The 20,009-nt window shown below is 42.3% G+C and overlaps 1 long non-coding RNA gene across 1 annotated transcript; it reads right to left on the bottom strand.

Moving 5' to 3' along the window:
* Positions 1-14,910: 14,910 nt before the first annotated feature.
* On the bottom strand, positions 14,911-19,490 carry LOC310907394. Its single transcript, XR_014589617.1, has 3 exons — positions 19,199-19,490; positions 17,838-17,926; positions 14,911-16,009 (listed from the first exon to the last, which is right to left on the bottom strand). It is a non-coding gene; the product is annotated as an uncharacterized lncRNA (long non-coding RNA).
* Positions 19,491-20,009: the final 519 nt, after the last annotated feature.

Below are 20,009 nucleotides of genomic sequence, written 5' to 3'. Positions count from 1 at the left end.
TGCAGTTCTCTCTTACAGGAAGAAATTACTGAGAATTCTCTAGAGAAAAGACAGTGTTAGTTACTATGCAAAGGGTGGTGTCGAGGTGGCAGAGACTTCAGATGGGAATTTGAGAAATGGCTTTGGGCAACTGGGCATGAGAAGAAATGTGTAGAGACAGCCAAGAGCAGTGATTGATTTCCCAGTCTCCAACTGCACCAGCATTCATCTGATCACACTGGCATTTATTTATTTATTTATTTATTTATTTAGGGTGTGTATTTTCCTCTCTGCTGTTCTACAGAACTGCTTTTAGGTGAATTTATGACAGAACTTTCAGTTTCTTCATTTAAATTGGCAGGAGTCTTCTTTCTTTCTTTCTTTCTTTCTTTCTTTCTTTCTTTCTTTCTTTCTTTCTTTCTTTCTTTCTTTCTTTCTTAATATTTCTAAAATTCATACTCTTAGAAGGGTCAGGAAATAATGGCACATAAAATGTGGACTGCTAAATAACATGTCCAACTTTTTCATTATTGATATTCAAAAACAACTCTACAGCATAAGAAGAAATCTATCTGGAGAATACATGAGTTAAACACAAAATTTTGGGGTTTGTAATGTTGATTTGATGGCAAATTTGCATGAATTTAGACCCTAATCCAAACCAAATAATGTCAGCACTAGGACAGTCATGGTCAGCAGGCTTTCACTGCTGCCTGTGGAGTGCTGAGGTGCAAGTGAGGAAAAAAATTATATCAGTTTTGATGCTGAAGGACTGCCTTGTCTAATCATTCCCTCTGGTACCTCTGCAGGGTGCTGCCAAATTCTGTGGGGTTGAATCAGTTTGAGTAGCATTTGAATATTTCAAAACTGATAGAGCCATGCTGGAGCTATTTAGGTTTGGGATATTTTGAGATGTCTTGTAGTTTTCATCCCACAAACTAAACTGCACCTACTTTGTTTTCTGTGACGTCAGCCAACTATTCCTTTGAAGGGATCTTATTAACAGACTCTCCACCCCCAAATTGTGATGTGTCATAGAGTCACACTTCATTTTAGTGTTTCTCTCTGACAATCTGCCACTAAAGAGAGAGTTATCATTTTCTTACGGATTAATTATGGTGTATTCCCATATATTCCCCTGCCCTACCCCGAAGGCCATACCACTAAGTGTAAAAAACAGCCCTTCTTAATGGGTCATATATAGACTTATATACTTACTATAGCACTAAGTATATAGAAAAAATTGCTGATGGGTTTTTGTTACTTTTATTCCTCCCCATAATAACCACCCATCCATATGTTGCCAGTAGGTTTGGCAGCATGAGGATATGTTTATTATATGGGGTGGATCTTGGCTCACAGTGCTGCTCTGGGACCACCTCAGAGGGTTGTTGTTGCAGCTGTGGGGTGGTGGTGGGTGTCATGCTGGCTCTTCTCCCTGAACACACCCCAAAAACCTCCCAATGATGTTTTAGAGTCTCTGTGAAAGGAGGACACTTCTCTGGCAGCAGGACCAGCCCAGGTAAGCATGTGGTCAACCCCGTGGTGGGGCTGCAGCACCCAGGACACACAGGGAGCGTGTGTGTGCATTTGCCGGGAGTCCCAGCCATAATACAGCAGGAAACATCTCTCACCTGGTGTTTTAACAACATGAGTTTGGCACACATTGGTGCCACTGAGTGTTACTGGGGACTGAAATTGTTATGGATGGTGCACAGTGTGGTTCTGAGAAAAGAAGGCTCCTTGTAGGGAAAATTTTACTGGAGATATGGTGTATTACACATGGGGATGTGGTGTCTCACTGCAGGACCTGAGACTTTTTGTGTTATCCCTACTAATCTCTTTTTAGTTCATGGATTGTTTCAACACAGAGGAATTTCATATGACTTGTGCTTCCATGAGGGGCATTACAGAGGAAGATATCTGAACTGTTAGAAATATTAAAGCAGTTAAAGAAATATATTGGTGACATAAGGAAATGCACTTAAATCAGAACTTAGCTAGATGTACTAAATCCAAATGCCCAAAATAGGAATGAAGGCCAAGAGTGCAGCAATAAACCAACACACACTCTCTCCTTTTGTATACAGAAGTACTTTAAGCACAAATCCACTATAGAAATCCCCAATCCTACCCACTGTATGGAGCACACTTTGGTCTATGGCACTCGTGTATGGATGGGATGTGCAAAGCTGCTCTCCACATCTCTAGCCTTGGTGCAATTTATGATTCTGTATATTGTAAAGGAGTAAACTGGGGCACGAGAAAAAGCCTGGCCCTCACATTTGTCTCCCAGCATTTCCAAGGGCTGCAGAACTCCACATATTCTTTCGTATGCTCTCCACAGGCACGTTAGCCAGCAGGATGTGTTGTGTGCAGAATTGGATTGGGAGACTACAGCACATCAGAAGGAGCCTCACCCAGGAGCTTTTACATCAATTTGACAGCCTCTGATTTTCTAAAAGATATTTAGGGTTGTTTCAAAGTGATAAATATTACCTTATTACCCAAAGGTGTTCCACAGATGAGGCAGTTTTTTGGCATTGATAGAAAGATGGTTCATTTGTCTAAACCACTCGGCCTCGTTGTGTGCTCAGCTGGTAAATGGGAGTCATACCCAGGCAGGCTCCCAAAGAAGGATATACCTTATCCTTTGTCAAAAGGAGGAAAAGTCGAATTTGCAAACACTACAATTTTCATAGTAGTTAAAAGGATAAGCAGCTGGGGCTAAAAGGTGGTTCATTCCCATTTGCAGGACTCTGCTCTCTTCCACTTCTTTTATCTTACAAGCACAGATGCAAGGGGTTAACCAAATCCTCACTTGTTCTTGCCTTGGGAAAGTTTCCTGGTTTGGCAAAAATAATTGTACATTAAAAATAGAATAAGGTTTTTTACATGCATGAATTTGCCCAGGTGGATTTGTGAGCACATGCATGTTACAGGGATGGTTTAGAACTCAGACAGGAAACCTGCCCTCAAATACCTTTCAGTGATAGATATTCAGATTGAGTTATTTCAAAGAACAAGGTTATGAGGCACCAGAGATTACTTAAAATGAACCATGAACATCATTTTTTCAGAAGGACGTCACTGGAGCAATATGGAAAAACGATGTACAGGGAATCAAAATAGATCCTAAGGACATGCCGAGCTCTAGACCCTTTTTTTTTTTTCCTAGCATGCTGCTGGCTGCAGGATGGCTGTGCTCACTCAGAGAGCTCATTTATACTGACTGTATGTTTTGGTGAGGGCTTGCACAGAGGAAAATACATTCACCAGGGCAAGGGCATTGCCTGGATCTTGCAGATAGGATAAAATTATGCCATCTGCTTAAACCTCTCAGCATGTCCAACTGCAAAAGCTGGCCAATATTTTCAGAACGCTGCCAAAAAATAGTTTTGTTCTGATGATTGCCCAATTCATTGAGTTCTTCTAGATCTAGTCAAAAGAAGAGCTATATTTCAACTGGAGATAAACAGAAAAATGGAAGTTTTCACTTAGTATTCTTATCCTTTTTTACTTGCATGTAAATTTGTGAAAGAAATATAGTTTCTCTTCTATATTCATCTTTATGCTTCCCCCACACTGGTGCTATAGGAACAGTTCAGAGGAAACCTGCACTAACATTTTGTCTCTTGATGATCAATAGTATATGAAATAAAAGCTGCAGTCCTAAAAAGAAACATGGGATTTATGCTATTGAATTGACTTTACCTTAGGCATATAAACTATTATTTGGGATGCATGATATTGAAAAGTTGATACAGAAAGATAAATCAGGCTACTGAATCGGACCATGTGCAACAACTAGAATAACAAAAGAAATCACATATATTTCCAATCAAACACCAGAACTTGGCATAAGATGGACAAGGTGGTAAAAGTGAAAACTCCAGAATGGGAAAAAAAAACAGTACTGAAAATAACAGATATTTGCATAAAATTATTATGCTTTTACCTAAAAAATAACATTTGGGTGCATGGTTTATAAAGTTTCGGGGCACAGCAGTTATGCTACAAATCAGAGACAGCTTTCCTCCTCCTACTTGGTGTGTTAAATGTCAGAAGTATGAATATCCTATGTACCCAGAGCTGGGCTCCTGCATCAAAACTGGGCCATCTTCACCTTCTGGTCAACAGGCAAAGCAAGACTCATACCATGGAGATCTACCTGAAGTGCCTCAGGGGGGCTTGCTGTGTGGATGTGCAGCTGTGACCTCTGAGACCAGACCTCCAACACTAAAGGCTTGTCATGGGTCCAGCAACCCACGTGTTTGGGACATGGGGAGGTGAGTGTGGGCATGAGGCCTCTACCTCCATCCACCTGGGTGTGTGAATGGCAGACTGGCCCAGCTGAGCAACCCTGCTGTGTGAGACTGGCCTGGGGATGTGACCAGGTGTGGCACTGGAGATAATGGAGGGTGTTCACCCCTTCAAACAATTTTCTACAGAGCACAGACCAGATCATGGCTGTGTCTCAGAAATTATAATGGGAAGGAGAATTGATGACATTTGATACAATATTTATGCCGGAGTTCAGTCTGTTCTCAGTGGTTAATTACATTTGGTTAGGGAGCCACAGGAAGAGTGGGGCAGATGCTAGGAGATCTGTGCTTTAAAGTTTTTGTCCTCCTTTCCCATACTAGCTGTTCACCTACAGCCATGATCCTGCTCCTGCCCCCTGGGTGTTCTTACACCCAGCTATTCCACAGCATGGACCTGCCTCATCCCCAGAGGTGCTTCTGGGGACACCTCTTGGGGCTGGAGGTGTCCAGGGCTGGAGATACAGTGCTCCTGGTGATGAGTTTGGTGCCACATCCAAGAGACACAGCTGAAACAGGTACTTTGACTACTGGACTCTTGGGGATGAACAAATCTGCTCCCCTCCAGCTGTGCATCCAGAGGTATCAGCTGCTGAAGGATGCATGTATTGGGAAGAGATTTCCACTGGCTGGTGGGTTCTGAGAGATCAGGACTGTCCAAGTGCTGATGGAAGCTCAGATATTTTGGAGTAACTGCCTCACCTGGAGGTAGTACCCTGCAGAACCACAGGGCTGCTCTGCAGTCTCTTTTCTTCCCCCTGGTGCTGTGGGCGGCAGAGATTACTCTCCTGGCAGAATACAGCTCATTTCCATGAAGTCAGGCTTTGTGGTACCTGAAGAAAGGCACCTCAAGTAGTAAGTCATGACTTTGGCCTCAGTGCCTTTAAAATATAACTCAAGCTTTCTTTTCCACCTCCCACCTCTTCCCTCCGCCGCCCCCCCCCCCCAATAATTTGGACCCTCTCAGAAAAGGCAGAACAGCAAGAAATCAACTTTGCTGGAATGTCTTTTATTGAATAAAACTGAAAACAAAATATCCCTTTCCAGACAACCCTTGAAAGCACTTAGCAGTGCAGCCATGCACATCTGTGTTCCTAGATGCCAACCTGTGGGGCAGAAAAATTCTGGGACAGCTCATCCCTACTTGCATGTTTGATGGCATGCTCCCTCTGGTGATCATGCAGTATCAAGTGCTGGTTGCTATGTTGGCAGGTTCCAGGATAACAGAGCATCCCTGAGCTTCCTGTCCAAACCAGCTGTCCCCAGCACAATTTTGCGGCACAGAGTGTGTATTATGCACCCATAAAAGCATTGCCAAGCAGGGTGGCCTTGGCTTTGCAAAGTGCTGTGACACAGAGCGTTACAAGAAGGTCAGCAAGAAAGAACACCTGCTTTTTGTGGGTCAGCAGAGATGCCTTCTGCAGGCACAGTGTCCACGGTCAGGTCTGTGGCATTTATCAATCTTCCCCTTTCCAAGCTACCAGTTTGTTCACTCTTTCTGTGCAGATCACATTTTCTGTGCTTCTTACTTTTGTAACTTTCTTCTGAGCTGTCTTCACTTGGTGCACATGTTCCTTGAAGGGTGGTCCAGAATGAGAAATAGCAGCTTTCCTGGGCCTTCACCAGCACTGGACAAAGCAAGAAGACTCCTTCACACACCTCCCAGCCTGCACCCCCTCTCTTGACATCCTCATGGGGTTGCTTCCCACCCCTGCAAGCATTTGACACTGGTGCCTAGTGCTGTGATTTGCTCCATCACTCTAGCCTTACTCCTCATCCTGTGTTCACACTGCTGATGCTCCTGCCAAAGCAGCAAGATTTTGTGCTTGTCCCTCCTCAATCCCACTGCTAATCTTAGAGCCCTTGGCAGATTTTAGGTCATTCTGAATTCTGCTCCTGTCTTTCGGCACCCGGAGACCTTCCGAGGTTGATGTTTTATGCATTCCCACTCACATACCATGAGTCATTAGTAAAAATATCAGGCAGCCCCCATTCACAGCAGTGTGCAGCAGCCCATTCTGTACTTTGTTTCCAGACACTCAAAGAATGCTCTTCATTCTTTGTAGGTTTTTGAACAAGGCCTGTAATCTCATTACTGAGGTTCACCTAAGAGTGTTTTCCCCCAGCTTGCATGTGAGAATGACATTTTCCACCTACATTACACTGCTTGCTCACTTTGCAGTGTTGTCTGAGAAGGAAACTGGGTTGGTTGCACATGATTTATTACAGATAAAAACGTTTGCTGCTTTTTATCCTCTTCTTTTCTTGTGGGTTTGCAGATAACTCTGATTATTTTTTGAATAGTGTTGAGTAGTTTTTGAGCACTATTGAGTGGTGATCCTGGACTTTGCCATCTGAAAGATTTTTGCCCTATTTTCAGTCTTCTGGGAGCTCCCCATTCTTCAATAACCTCAGCTGTAACTACTAATGACTCTGAGACTCCTTCAGCCAGATCCTAAAGTACTCCTGAGGCAATTTCCTCAGGCAACAGGGAAGGCTGTGGTCCATGAGTCTGGTACCCAGAGAACACATTGCCTGCATGGGAAGGGCAGCCATCAGCCCCTCTCCTGCTGCCATGGGCAGAGCAGAAAAGTGAGAGAAAGGAAATATTGTTTCAATTTCCTACCTGTTGCAGATGAAACTGAACTGCTGGAGTCCCTAATTGGACTCTAATTAAATCATGAGCCCTATTATCCGTATACCGTCTCCTTTTCTCATCCTCTGTCAGTAGAGTGGATGATTTCAAGTCCTTGGCACCAGTTTAGATTTGAGTGTGCAAAGTACACACAGTTCTTTATTTACAGTGCAGCAGAGATCTGCAGATAATTCAGCCTCAGCAATATTACACAATTACTTATAGATGCTTGTGTTGAAAAGAAATGAAAATTATTATTATTTATTGAGAACTTCTCAGCAGTTTCTGAGATTAAAGAACGTAATAACATTCTATGTTAAACATTGTGTTAGGGGAAATAATACTTTAGTACAGGTATTGGCAAAAGAATGTTTCATTTAAAGGGCTGTTGGGCTACAATGAGTGGAGGATGTCCAACTTTAAAAGAACCATGGCAACTGAGGTACAGCACCAGCGCACTTTTTAATCAAATCTGAGGGATGACAGTGGAGCTCTAACTCTGAAGGTCCCTTCCCAGCCAAACCATTCTGTGGTTCTGTTCATGACTGACTGTGGCTTTGTTGTTTGGGAAAAGCAAGTGTTAAGAGCCATGGATTTCATTTGCTGTAAGAGCAAGTTGTTTGACCTTTGGCAGTGGGATATTTGACACTTAAGTGGATTGATTTTGGCTTGGATTCATCCTAGCTAGCTATGGAAACATAAATGAGATGCCTGAATTAGGAGCACAGACACAGTAGGCTCCCTGCATAATCAGTGGAAAGAAATGTGTGCCTCTGGAGAGTGGACTGTCTCACCCAAGAACTGAGCAGTATTTATTTTTCTCCAATGTCAATGGGAAGAACCTATAGTAATTGCAATCCTAGTTCGAATATTTTATGTCAGTTCATATACAAATTGCTCAGGTAGCAAAATAATGATGAACTAAATAAGACTCAAGACAGTCTTTGAAACATATTTTACACAGAGCTGCACAGTCTTGAGCTGAACTTTCCTGTTTATTTGAGATTTGTTTGGGGGTTTTTTGTTTGCAGATTACAGTTCTCAGCCAGAAGTGATTAATTTTCTGCCGTTCCCTCCTAGCTTACATAAGACACTGGGAATCTTGTTAAATTACATTTATATGCCAGTTGAAATTAATCAACTGATGTCCTCCATGGGATTGCTGCAGTGCATGGACACCTCCTGATTTGGCCACAGCTCATGTCCCAGGGCCAGCAGATGGCTCTGGTGGCCACCAGACCTCACCCTGGCCCTCAGTCCACCTCTAGCCTGTAGCCTGCAAGCAGTGGCCATCTCTGTGCTTCAGGGGGGCAGAAAGTGAGCCATCTCTCATGAACTCATTGCAGATGAGGGTCATTTCCCTGAAAGGCCCAGCAAGACAGGTGGTTCTGGAAGGGACAAGAGTGACCAGACTGGAGTCCCTGTTCCTGTACCAGGGAGGTGGAGGGCAGGAGCTCGTGGGGTTGTGAATGGGCCTTGTGGTGGATTCTTCAGCACTGTTGCAGTTTTCTGTGTGACTGGAAACTGTTGTTTCTGCAGAAGGCATCCTGCCATTTTCAGGGAGGATGGTCAGTAGATACATGCCAAACTCCTGTCTAGCAGCTGCTGCTCAGTGACAGTGCCCACTTGGTGCCAAGGGCTGCATCTCCAAAGGAAATATGGAAAGCTCTTTGTGACCTTTTACTTCCCCTGAGGATGCTCAGATGTGGCATCTTCACTGCCCCTTTCATAAATGCTAGTCAGCTCTGGTGCCTGGCAGGCTCTGGTAAATCCACCTCTCCAGTGCAAGCGTGCTCCTGCTCAGTGCTGCTTCAGCTCTCTGAGGCTTCAGGTGCCTCCATATGAGAGGTGAGCCACAGTGGGGCTGGTCTGTTCCCAGGCTCTTCTTTTCTCGTCCCAGAAACAGCATCCTGCAGCTCAGTGACTCCTTCTGAAAGCTGGAGCCTGGAAATTGTGCCTGTGAATTCACTATTGGCCTCAGTGTCTGTCTTCAATGGGAAACTGCTGTCACTGGAACAGAATGTTTTTGGAGAGATAGGGATGATTTGTCTCCATTGTCTTGAGCTTTCTGACACTGAGATGTCCTGTTCCTTGTCAGTACAGAGAGAGGCACTCATTAGATGGGAAGTTGGCCCACCTCTTAAAGACACCCTCTGAAGGGGATGAATTTTTTTCTGGAGGTGTTAATTTATTAACTATGGAAATAACTCAGGCTGAATATTTAATATGTAGTGACTAAAGTGTAGTGAAATTAAGGTGCAGAATCATACTCCAGTGTAGATATCCTACAGCAAACTGGGCTTTTTAGTGCACTGCTCAGCAAGGAACTAATTAATGTGGGAGAGCAACTATGAAGTGGAATTCAGACTATAATTTAAAAAGAAACACCAAAAATTCTGCTAGTGACCCACTGAATGTAAATGAAATTTATGTTCATTCTCCTATCACTTTGACACAAACTTGAGCTGAGACAGTTGCACAGCTAAACCACAGCTACCCAGAGCCTGAGTGAGTTGCCAGGTTTGCTCAAGGATTTTGGGAGCATTGGTTCATTATCGCCCCCCTGGGCTCAGTGTAGTCCCAGGCTCAGTGCACGGCCTGCAGTTGAGATTTACAGCCCCTCTCACCCGGTGCCAGGGATGCTGCTCCTGCCTCTCTTGTTCTTTGCTGAATGATGCCTCTCATCCCATCCCATGCTGTTCTGCAGGATGGGGTCAGCTGAGACCTTGGGGCTTTTTTCCTTGGCAAGGAAGAACAGAAAGATGCAGGGACAAACATGCAACAGCAGAATTGTTACGGGAAAATTGAAAATAAGGTGGAAAGTGGTAAAAAACCTTGCAGATACCTTCTCAGGGCAAACACTCACAGTGGTTATTTAGTTTCTCCTCTTCATTCTATGGTATCAAATTAACAGCTGAATTCAGCTGGGGATGAAGCATAACAAATAATCCCTCAGGTGAGCTTTGGGGCAAATGAACAGGATGTAACTGGCAAGTGACTGAAAAGAGGACTCAGAGTTACCTGAGGAAAGAATTTCTTGCCACTGCTGTGCTGCAGATGAAAGCTCAGGCCCAGTGGGAGGTCGCATGTTACTCAGACAGAGCCAGGGACTTGCACAAAACTCTGGTGCTGTGAGGCATCACTCCTCACACTGCTGCAGTGTTCACCACCTGTGTCTGAGCACAGGAGCCTGCTCCTGCCCTCTGCCCCTTATGAGCACAGACAGACATACACAGACAGACAGGCACACCGGGTCAGCCAGAGCTCCACAAGCTTCAGAGGGGCCACAAAGCAGCTCCAGGAACAGCAGACAGCAGTTGGGGCAGAGATGTGGACTCTCACTGAAGGCCCAGGATACTCTGGTTGTCTTGGCCCAAAGCAACAGTCAAGGGGCTCTTCTGCCTCTCCTAGAGGGTCATGGTGAAGGGAAGTTTTGGGTTCCATTGTCTGCCCTTCTTCTCCTTTCCTGTGCAGCTGAATAACACCTGGTGGAGCAGAGTACAGCCTTATGTGCTTCCTTTTCCCTTGGGGCAGAGCTCACATTTTAAAAGAAACTATGGCTCAGCTGTGATGGGGAAGGGAAACAATGTTTGAGCTATTCCTAGCCAGTGATGATTCTGTTCAAGCTTTCAGCAATTTTGGATTCACATGCCCTCATTCCTTTTGGGGCAAGAGTTCCAAGTTCCTGTAATCCATTACTGAAGAACAAACCAATTTGTCATTTGCTTTTTAAAAAAAGATTAAGAATCTTTCTCAGCAGCAGGGTAACTCTGCCTTGGCATTTCTTCCTTCCTCTGGTTTAAATAACAGTGACCCTTCCCCTCATCAGGAAAATTACAGAACCCTCAAACTTTGACATGTAAGAAAACCATTCCCATTTCTTCAGCTCATCACAAAGCACATTCAGGCTGCTGCCAGGTGCCAAGGTGGCAGTGGCCTCCCTAGGACCTGTCTCTGCTCTCTGTGTTGAGAGCTAAGAGTGTGGGCAGATTTGGCCAAACCTTCCATTGCTCATGTCAGCTGAGCTGGATCTCACCTGGTGTTTCTGAATGGAAACACATGGAAGCACGCAATAACAGCTAATTCAAGCTCTCACCCTGCTTGGCATCAGACACCTCCTTTGACTACTCTGACTCCAGTGTCCACCTTGTAGGATGGACCTCATTAGTGGTGTGCTGTGGATTACATGAAGTTCCTGAAACCTTTTCAAAAGGTGTGGATTAATGGTTTTCATGCTCTTAGAAAGGTCACTTGCAAGAACGATGCTCAGGATTGGAAGAAATAGCTCTTTCTGGGCCCTTTGGGGCTATTTTTTATGCTTACAAACACACCCACTGCAGAGAGAGGGGCACTGATTAAAAGTCAGTGACACTCCATAGCTCATGATTACACACAGGGTTGAAAGCTGAAGTGAATGTAGCCTTAGGAACCTTATTAATCTACTGTTTGATTAAACTACCTTTCAGCCTCCTTATTAAACTGCAATAGTTCTAGAAGAATAACAACAAAGTCATATGAAAGGCAAGACTGCTTGAGGGTGCTATTTTGTGCTGTCATTGACTACTCATAACTAAGAGGGGAAAAGGCATTTTATCCAAGGTAAGAAAAGATGTGACAAGCATTAACATCTCCTTTTGTTTGTTTTATCACTAATATGTCCATAGGGAAGTGCACCACTGCACAGGTAAAACCATTTCTCAATTAAGCGTCAGTGGCCACATTCAAATGAAGCCAGGGAAGTGAATGAACACTAACACACAGCTTTTCCACTGATAAACCCTCTGCACAACTTGCCATTGAAAAGCTGATGCAGACACAGAACGTTTCAGGAAGGAAGCTCCCACACAGCATCAATGCCCCAGTTTTGTTTGTTAATTTATTGTCAATTACTACTACAGCAGCATTTGGAACCTCAGCTGAGGCCAGACTTCCATCAATCTGGCACTAGCAAAAATGCATGGTCTAAAATGGAGGGGTTTTTCAGCTTGTTTGCTTTCTGTTCTCAGTCAGATACACGAGTTAGGGGCTCAGCCCCATGATGACATTACCACTGCCTTGTAAGAAATGGAGCATGAGGCAAACTCAGCTTCATCTTCTGGGTCTGTGGTATATTGGGAGATACACAATTTGCAATTCTAACTTTTGAGATAAATAATGGTCTAGAGCAGCAGTTTTGATACAGAAACATAATTTCCAGAAGCTGCATGAAATATGTCAGACTTTCCCTTTATTTTATACTTCCCTTACTAGTAGATGAGTGCTACCTTGGGTGACTGCCCTTAGTTGCCTGTCCCGATGGAAGGAGACAGAAACCCTGCTTTAGATAACTGAGTACATATATGTGAAAGAGCTTGAATGTTCTGTGGTATTCACTAGCAATGCCACTTATCACAAACAAGTCTTCAGTCTAAGCTACATCTGTTTGAAGAGAGTAACAACCGTATTTGAGTTTCTGATTATTTTATACTTTCATTTCTCTCGCCTTTAGGAGGTAGACTCAGGCATACAAATCAAACAGCTATAAAATCTCCTGTGATTCCTCTTCAAAGAATAAAATAATTAACTTGGTATATCAAGACATAATTCAGACTAGAAAGTTACTGCTATTAGAAGTGGATTAGTTGACTTACAGTTCTTCAGTATCAGGAGATATTAACCTATATTTGCCTGATATTAGAAGTAAAACCAATCCAATAAATTTTATGAATTGGCTTTTAAAGTGTATTTGTAAAGAAGGTCTAATATTTACTAGCTTAAATAGTATTTCCATTTAAATATTTTTAAGATCTAGGGAAGGTACAAAGCAATTCCTGGAGGATAAGTCCTCAAACATAACAATTTATATGCCAAATGAAATCTATTGCTGATGTTTCTTAAAACTAGGTAATACAGCATTAACCTCCCCAAGCTCACCAGGCTCCCGACTTTCATCAGCATTCAATTGTTGATGAATTGCCAACATTTTTGAAGTAAAACCATATAAACAAAAGTAGAAATATATTTAAAATGTCAGTGCTTCTTTGGTGGAAATCAAGAAAAAGATTAAATACCTCAGTCTGGCAAAGGATGTAAGGATCTTCCTTAAACCCTCTTTGACTTCAATAGGACATAAACATACGCTTGAAGTTTGGCGTGCTCAGAGCTTTGAAGAGAAAATTCCCAGGCAGCTTTGGGAATTGCAGCGTGGAGCAGTATCCTACTCAGGTTTTGGGAGCCCAGCCACATACTGAGCCTGCAGGCTTCGGTTAGATGTCTATAAACATGGCAAACATAAGTAAGGTCCAAATCCATGGCACACAGTGTACAGGGAGTGGGCAAACTTAGCTAATAGGCACTTAGGAGGAAAAGGTTTTAGCTTGTCCTAATTGCCTGTTTGTAGCAGGTGTAGAGCAGGGACAGGCTCATGCAGCCAGCCTCCTTTGGGAGTCAGGACCCCCTGGGACCATGCCAGTCTCTCAGGAGAACTGGAGGAGGGAAGGTACAGTGCCATGGGCTCCTCCATGGGAACATGTGTGCAGGTGTCTTTCCTTCCTCTGCCAAAGAGTGTTTGCTCTAACAAATGGCAGGACAAAAAGGGATCCAGGATTTTAGCTTCCCATCATATTCTGGGCAACCTCCAGCCCACAGCTGGGCTTCCAGACAGAGGAAGGATGGGAAAACGGGCATGTTGTTGCCACCTCCAAAAGGTGCCAATGCCTTAGTGCTCAACACACCCGGCCTCTCCTGGCTGAGGGGAAACCTGAATGAAGGGTCCTCCCGGGAGCCACAGAAGTGAAAAGAAGGGCTCGTGGCTGTCTGTTGTGCCTGGCATGAGGTGGCAGATGGCACTTCAGAAAACTGACATTTTGGGTGTGGATTTCTACAGGAACAGATAGGTTAGATACTAATGCCTACATCTTCTGCTGGATGCAGTCCCAACTTTTCATAAAAAGGTGATTTTTTGCCCAAGCCAAATTCATCAGAAGCAAGTTGAAACATGTCTGTTTTGTAAATAATTTCAATTACAGATCCCTGGTGCTTCAATATATGTTCCTGAGGCTCCTATGGCCCCTACCTTTATAAAATCTCTCAACACTTGATGTGCCTATTGTCTCTGTCATTTTCCTGTCATTTTCACTGGTACTTAATAAATCTTTCAAAACTATTCAAAACAATTCTTATGGACAAGTACACATTCCTCATGAGCATCACTTCCAATGGGAACATCTCAGTGGCCAAGTCACCATTTATTTTATTCTAGTATATCTTGTTAAAATGATGTTATTGCACATAGTCTTCATCTAACAAAAGAGCTTACATTAGCATAGTAATGGCCCTGAAAACAGCTAATGGTCTTACATTCATGTTGAATGGGAGCAGGAAATCAGTTAACAAAAATGCAGCAGCCAAAAATTCTGTAATAGATTAAAAAGCCATAATTATGGCATACTGAGGATGGTGGTGGCGGTCACAATATATAACATCAGTCTCTGTGACTGAGGTCTCATTCTTACTTTTGTCAAGGAGTTCAAGTATTTTGTTTCATTTCTTATAGGTGAAGGCAGAAGATGGAATATTTCACAATATGATTTTAAAAAAAAAAAATATAGAAAGAAGTCTATATAAGATGGAGGTAATTTGTGACCTGGCACATTGAAAAAAAAATGACCTCGTAAACACTGATTTTCTCATCATCTTCTAACAAAAGTTGTGGGGGGAGGAGAGAGATTTCTTAGAGAGGGTGAGAAAAAGGCAAACAGGGACAAGAACAATTCAAAAATGTAAAAAAAAAAATCACCCTGAATTCAATTTGTGGTTTGTCATGTTGGAATGAGCAATCTGAAGAGTTCAAAATATTCAGCTGTGTAGGATGCCCCTTAGTGGCTGAATTTAAACACTCTTGACAGATGAAATAATTTTAAACACTGAAAAAGATCCCAAAATAATATTTGTATTTAGTAACCAAGAACAAAGGATTTTAAATGCTAACATATGCACAGAAGAGCCTACAAAGCCCTGTTTACATAAAACATAAGAAACAGTTGGAAAAGTGCAAACCAATAGTAAGAGAACTTTCCTGAATAAGCTATTGTACCAAATGAGGAGAAAATAAGGGAGAAGTAGGGGGAAAAGGTCAAACTCTATTTCTGTTTTAATCAGAATGTATATTATATGATGAGCTGACTTTGCAGAAGAATACAGACAGATACAGAAGTCTGCAATGGAACCCAACCCAATGTCTTTACTGATACTTTCTAGACCAGCGAGTTCCTGCACAGCTATGAAGTTACCTGGTCTGTAGCCATGAGCCCTGCCCAGCACCGTGTGGCTGGTGTAGCCTGTGGCCATCTCTGCTGTGACAGAAGGCGGCCAGCCTGTGTTACAGTACACAAACATTGCTACTCCAAAGGCATCACGACATGTTTAAGATTCAATAGAAAAAGCTAGAGTGCACAAATTCTGTAATACCCACATGTACAGTGCAAAGAGTCTATGGGAGATTAATTTCATTCATTCTAACCCTTGTCATGAGGAATATATTCTTCTAACTTCTTCTTTGCAAAAACAGTCTTTGCACTGGAGTCATTTGCAAAAGCTGCAACGCAGTGACACTTCCGGAGCCCAGCACCCACACTGGTCTGTTCACAGCTACTCTGAGAGTAACTGTATTTTATACCTTTAGATCTCTATGTATACACTGAATAACAAAAGAAATCTGTAATATTTACAGAAAGTTTGTCTTATTTGGAATTGCCATGCTTCTGACAGCAGTTATTTCTTTTCTTTCTTGAAGAGGTCTGCAGTTGTTCCATCTATTTAACTTTGCATGTAGAAATCACGGCTGCAAAGTATCTCATTACCTCCACACTGGTACCAGTGACAGAAGAGCCACTCATCAGTAGTACTGACATAAGCCTGGACTTCTTGGGTCACATCCTAACACAGCCTAAGTGGTCAGGGGGAATCTTTTTGTTTGCGTTAGCTGGTGCGTGCTGTAGCTGGATATGCTGATCCCGAACACTCCCAGGAGCAAAGCCGCCCGCTGCAGGGCTGTGTCTGACGGGTTGATAACGATCTTTGCTGCAGCTTGAGTCTGAGGGAGAAACAGGACAAGTTACAAGCTGATTCAGCTCAGTGCAACACAAAAGAAGGTCTTTGGAACCTACAAAGCACTTTTTTTTTTTTTTTTCTCCATGCCATTTAACAGGGTATGACTCTGCTTTCCGCTGAAGAGTATTTCACACGATCTATTGCATGTTTTGAAAACCCTCCCTTTTTATCACTTTGTAAAAGATAGAACACATTTCTGATATGATTTTCCTTTCATTTGCTGCTCATTGATTTTGGTGACTTTAATGGAGTTTCCTCTGGCTACCTGAGAGGGAGAGCTGAACGAAGTGTGGAGGCTTAGGGATAAAGGAGAAAGAACTTCCTTATTCTGTAAAGAACAAAAATCTCTTCCTTCCAACAGATTAGCTACTAATAACACAGGATGTTCCTTTGAATGTGTCCTAATTCAGGGAAGCAAGCCTAAAAGGGATCACTAACATTCTTTATGACCTCCACAGGTAGGACTAGACCAAGCAGACAAATTTTGACACAGTCACTTTGTCAAGTCCGATGAAGAAGCAGGAAATGCCAAGCAAAGTAAAGATAAAAATTACTTATCTACTAGCTGAAAACCAATCAGAAAAGAAATTAAGTTACTGCTGCTTGCCTAGTCCATATGATACACTGATCAAGAGGCAGAAACACTTCTTCATGGAGTCCCTAAAGAGCAAAACAAAATTTTGTATACATATTGACACTTTGAGTTAAAATACTCAAAAGTGTGTCTTTCTCAATGCTGCCTTTAGTTTCTTTAAGTGAAATAATTACTAGGCTTCAAATAATGTTGGGTTTTTTTTTAATGCTTTCCCTTGCAATCCATGGATGTAAAGCATGACATCACTGACAGGAGCAACAGATTCCAGGGAGCCTCTTTTTTACTTCCAGATTCGATTTTTTTTACTGAGCTTAAAGAATTAAAGCTTAGTGTTCTGACCTTAATAAATGTCTGACTGTGGCTACTTCAGCTGCAAAAATAAATAAAGACAAAAGATATTTCAAACAGAATTACTATGTAAGGTGATATCAAACAATATGCAGGGAGGTGTGAAAGAAATTCATGGCTGGGACTGAGACACAGCATCTTTAGCTCAGCCTCTCAACCACTCAACTACCCCCTCTCAGCTGCTGCAGTCTATAATTCTGGATGCAGATCACAGTGCTAAGAGCTGTGACATTTTCCAGAGAAAGGGTGGATACTCTGTAAATATCAAAATATGGAATACAGTAAGGAATTCTTCTGTATTCTTTGGTGTACATATATGTATATATATTTATAGCTGCTTTAGTCTCAATTATTCAGCTGATTTAAAATGTTTTCTATAGATGATTTTATTTGTTTTCTTTATATCACGATTGACAGTCTGATTTCCCAGTGGTCAATACTGATTGAGGTTTCCTTATCATGGCCAGGAAGTTTGCTGAAGTGGTCACTGATGGGTCACTGATGACCCACTGATGGGTCAGCTGAGTTACATCCTTCTTTCCATTACCATTTTCCCACTGCCCCAAACACACAAAGCCATTGCAAGAGGAAATTATGGAGAAACAGTTTCTGTTTAAGCACTGCAGAAGAATTAACTAATTCCAAATATTCTGCATTTGGTATTCCAACATGATATCAATTATCAAGAAATGTCATAATTCATTTGCTTTTCAGCAGAGGATTAATTATTTTGAGTTATGTGAATTAACACACAAGAAACCAGTGTTCCCTTGGGTTGGTCATGCAATAATTCGAAATAAAATCAACCTGATGAAGAGAAATACAGGTGGTTTTAAGGTTAATTAAAATAAGAAAAAAAAATTCATACCTGCAGCAATCTTATATACCCGGGTGTCATTCTCCGGAGAGGAATAACCATGATTTCTGAGTCTTCGCAGAGTTTCAGCCCCTACAATTCTGGAACACACAAAACATTACTAAACCCCAGGATGTTGTACAAGTTGACCTCTTCCTGAAACATAAGATTAAGCCTAATGCAGTTTGCTACAGTGCCCAAAACCACCCCAAGAAACAGAGTATGCAAACATTTCTTGCTTACCTGATGCTCTTTTCCCTTGAGCCCTTTCCATGCTCCAGGGCCCAGGGTATATAAAACCCCTCTCCATTGCATAACCTGTCACATGGGATCTGTCTGCACTGCTTAGGTGTTGGCAGGGTTGAAACAGTCCTGGGGCCAGGTATGTCTTGCAATATTGGAAAACTCTCTGGGAATGACTAAAGCTCATTAAGAGAGCTGACCTCTTTAATAAGAAAAGGACCTAAGTCTGCTTTATAGATAGCACTGGACATAGGAAAAGGAGGTCATTATAGCATTTCGTGTCGCAGGGTGACAATGCAAATAGGATTGGATGGTGTTTATATAACTTAAAGCATGTATTTATACCCACAGGATGACCTGACTGGGTAAGGAAGCTTAATGCAACCATGACCCAAGTTGAAAGGATGTGCTAATATAACAGGGCTATTTGGAGGCACATTTAAAAATAAGTGCTTTCTTTTCTGATAGCATTCCCTTTTACTCAGCATTATGCATGGTCTTGTGTGTTTTCCTACTGCTAGTTCTTTAAAACTAAAAATACCTAATTTGATACTTATTGATATTACTACTTTTTGTGATCTCTTTTCACTGCAGTGAGTTTGAATTCAGTTCTATTCCTGCAGTCATGTAGCACACTATCTGAGAAATAGTAAAATACAGTCTACAAATTTCATTTCTCCAACATTTAGTAGTGTCCATTGGTAGACCATGCTAGGAAAGCTCTTTTTTTTTCCATTTTCAATATATGCACCCTTGCATAATAGACAGCAAGGCGGAATTGACTCCTGTTGCAATCCTACTTCTAAACATGCAGGGTAAGAATCTTTAGGTGTTGTAAGTCAGTAGAGCACCAATGTGCACATTGAGCCCACACCAGTTTTTCATGACAAGTGTTCCAGAGATCAGTGCTGACTTGCACCCCTATAGTCTCTGCTAAGGCAGCTTAAAGATCTCTGAGAAATATTCTTGCTATAAAAGAGCAGAACATTATTCTACTTGGAGAAATAATCCATTCCAGATATTGCACAGCTATTCCACAATGATACCACTTCCTCATCTTCCTTTCAGCAGATCTCTAATTAATGTTAAGTCAAGGAATGCTTCTGTTTTATTCCAAGGCTTTGGCTTACATAGCACAAAGTGGGAAGTTCTCATTTTCCTTTCACTGCACCAGGTCTGCAGCACACCAACCCTGTGGCACCAGCAAAGCAATGTCTCATTGAAAAAAAAAGATAACTTGAGTTGAACTCATCCTGTAGCATCAATCTAAATCATCATCATTGAATCATCACACTTGGTTTAGGTTGGAAAGGACCTTTGAAATCACCTAGTTACAACTCCCCTGCCACAGGCATGGACACCTTCCACCAGATCAGACTGCTCCAAGCCCCATCCTACTTGGCCTTAAATATTTCCACAACTTCTCTGGGCACTAAAAGCAAAAAACTGGGAACTTGCCAATCTCTTTGTTCTTTTTTAATAATATGCAATTTTCACAGTGACCCCGTGCTAAACCTTTCACACTGTATCCCTTAGCTGTAGGAACTACTGTATTAACAGGAAGCAATCAACATAAAATTGAGAGCTGACTGAAGTTAACAGGAAGTCTATCAGTACCAGCCCAAATGCATTTGAGATGAAAACCTATAGTATGAAAAGTCAAAGGCCTTTTCCTTGTTTCTCACTGTATGCTCCATGCCAGCTTTCCCAGTCAGGAGAGGGCCTGTGCTTGCTGCTCAGAGCAGGACAAGGATAATGATGCAGTCTGCCTTTCTCTGGAAATACACAGGACACTGAGATTTTCCTTTAAATTTACAGCCTTGCCTACATTCAGAGGAAAACCTCTTTGCTGAAGTATCAGAGTTTCAGGAGCTGCAAAATTTCTGCCATTTTGTATGTAACTCTTTCTATTTGGAGAAGGGCAGTGAGATTCCAGTGAGG

The sequence above is a fragment of the Zosterops lateralis genome (genome assembly GCF_965231275.1).
Source record: "Zosterops lateralis genome assembly, chromosome: 3".
In the NCBI taxonomy this organism is placed as follows: Eukaryota; Metazoa; Chordata; class Aves; order Passeriformes; family Zosteropidae; genus Zosterops; species Zosterops lateralis.
Note: the sequence above shows the minus strand (reverse complement) of the source record. Positions and strands in the feature narration are given on the sequence as shown.